A 2,946-nucleotide genomic window follows, 5' to 3' on the forward strand; every position below is an offset into this window, starting at 1 on the left:
TTATCAGAGAAAAATTGTTTGAAGTTATCATCATCTACAGTGCATAATATCATGCAAAGATTCAGATAATCTGGAACAATCTCTGTGTGTAAGGGTCAAGGCCGAAAAACCATACTGGATGCCCGTGATCTTCGGGTCCTTAGACGGCGCTGCGTCACATACAGGAATGATGCTGTAATGGAGATCACAACATGGGCTCAGGAATACTTCCAGAAAACACTGTCAGTGAACACAATACACCGTGCCATTCGCTGTTGCCGGCTAAAACTCTATAGGTAAAAAAAGAAGTCATATCTAAACATGATCCAGAAGCGCAGGCGTTTTCTATGGGCCAAGCCTCATTTAAAATGGACTGTGACAAAGTGGAAAACTGTTCTGTGGTCAGACGAATCAAAATCTGAAGTTCTTTTTGGAAAACTGGTATGCCATCTCATCCAGACTAAAGAGGACAAGGGAAACCCTACTGTAGTTGTTATCAGCGCTCAGTTCAGAAGCCTGCATCTCTGATGGTTTGGGATTGCATGAGTGTGTGTGGCATGAGCAGCTTACACATCTGGAAAGGCACCATCAATGCTGAAAGGTAAATCCAAGTTCTAGAACAACATATGCTCCCATCCAGACGTCGTCTCTTTCAGGGAAGCCCTTGCATCTTCCAACATGACAATGCCAGACCACATACTGCATCAATTACAACATCATGGCTGCGTTGAAGAAGTATCCAGGTACTGAAATGACCAGCCTGCAGTCCAGATCTTTCACCCATAGAAAACAATTGGTGCATCATAAAGAGGGAGATGGGACAAAGAAGAACTAAGACAGTTGAGCAAGAAGCCTGTATTAGACAAGAATGGGACAACATTCCTATTCCTAAACTCTAGCAACTTTTTTGGCTGCAAAAGGGGAGCCGACACAATATGAACACAATTATAATACAAATAACTGTCTCATTTCTTACAGATGAGTGCGGTGACGCAAGAAGTGAGGATGTTACAAACCATGATGCTCAGATTCTGGATGGATCCTACACTGGAAGACCAAAATAATGTGCTTTGATGAGATCAAGACAACAAAGGATAATGGATAATATGTCTGACTACGGATCAGAAGATGTTCGGCTCCTGGCTGGCTCGCTCTAATGGCCTAATGGTTAGAGAGCTGGACTAGTTACCAGAAGGTCATCGGTTTGAGTCTCGGTGCTTGCAGGTGTTGTTGATGGGGGGAGGTAATGAACAGTGCTCTCTTTCACCCCCAATACCCATGGCTGAAGTGTCTTTGAGCAAGGCACTGAACCTCCAGTTGCTCCCCGGGCGCTGGATATATAGCATATGCACTTGGATGGGTTAAATGCAGAGCACCAATTCTGAGTATGGGTTAATATACTTGGCAAATGTCACAACTTTCACAAGAATTTCAGTCTGTCACAGTAATCATAATGGTGTTTCTTGGGATTGTTAGTGTGTGCCTTGACATATTGTCCCACCTGCTCCCCCATGACACCTTCACTTTGACCGAAGCGACCTGCACTTCAGCAGGTTCCTCAATAGCACCTGCGTCATAGTCTCTGTTCAGAGTCTGCTTTAAACAAAGAACCTGGATGCAAAAAGTGAGAAAGTAACATGTAAAAGATGCAGTGAAAGTGAATGATGCTAAACATCTCCATGTTTCGCTGAATAAAGTCATACAAATAATGTGAAGTTATCTTTGCTTTTAGGGTGAAGTAACCTTTTAATAATTCAAATCTTGTAATAAAGGATGAAGTTGGTTTAAAATGAAAAAAAAAAAAAAAAAGCAATTGTGAATATTCCTTTTGCTAAGTGATTTCATGTTGGCTTTAATAAAAATGTTGATTGAGGGTAACAAAAGTTTGTAAGTGTCTGATTTTTTTTATTTAAATAAATGCTGTATTTTGAACTTTTTATTCATAAAAAAAAAAGAAGAAAAAAACCTTTCACAGTTTCTACAAAAATATTTTTTCAGCATGGATTAATAAATAGTTCTCGAGCAGCAAATCAGCATATTAGAATAGTTTCTGTATCATTTGACACTGAAAACTGAAAATTTTGCTTTGCATCACAGGAATAAATTACATTTTAAAATGTATTCAATTAGAAACTGCCCTTTTAATCTGTAATAATATTTCACAAAATTACTGTTTTACAGTATTTCAAATAAATTAAATATGGCTTCTCACAACTGAGAACCACATATGGCTCAGCTTTGGCACACCATGGAGTTTGTTATACTCGTTATAATTTTCTTTATATTAGCATAACTGTAACCCACTATAGTGACACTTCCGCCTTTTAGCATATTAATTGAATGACAGGATACTATTTAATTGCAGGTTCATTTCTGTTATTTCCATCTTTATGGTCTCTCGATATAGCCTGACATTGGCTGTGAACATGATCTGTTTAACAAAACCTGACGGTTACTTTCAGCCTACTGCCTATAGCTAAATATAGTAGGATGGATATAATGTAAACCATGCATTAAATATTATTTACGCTAAGTTGATGTGTATTTAAGTTATTGTCAATTGTATTTTGTAATTCTCTGAAATGACCAGCAGAGGGCCACCAGTACTAGTACATCTCTGAACATGAGAATCTACATCATTTAATTGAACATCCATTACGTCCAGTAAAAAAATAAAAATAAAAATAAAAATAATAATTAAATAAATAAATAATAATTAAAAAAAACTCACGAGCTTATTATTATTTTATTTTTTTTTTCTTGAAACGCGTGTGTTTATTTATTTAAATAAATGCCACTGGTTTGGTATTCTGTTGTCTAACTCAATTGCACTTTTTTTTTTTTTTTTGGAAACATTGCATGCAAGAGAATAGATTTCAAGAATCGAACTCGATGTGAAAGGATTCCTCTGATCCAGCCAATCGCTGCTCGCCAGGTGACGTCACTTGATGAAAGGGAATTCTGCAT

The sequence above is a fragment of the Carassius gibelio genome, chromosome A15 (assembly GCF_023724105.1).
Source record: "Carassius gibelio isolate Cgi1373 ecotype wild population from Czech Republic chromosome A15, carGib1.2-hapl.c, whole genome shotgun sequence".
NCBI classification, from domain to species: domain Eukaryota; kingdom Metazoa; phylum Chordata; class Actinopteri; order Cypriniformes; family Cyprinidae; genus Carassius; species Carassius gibelio.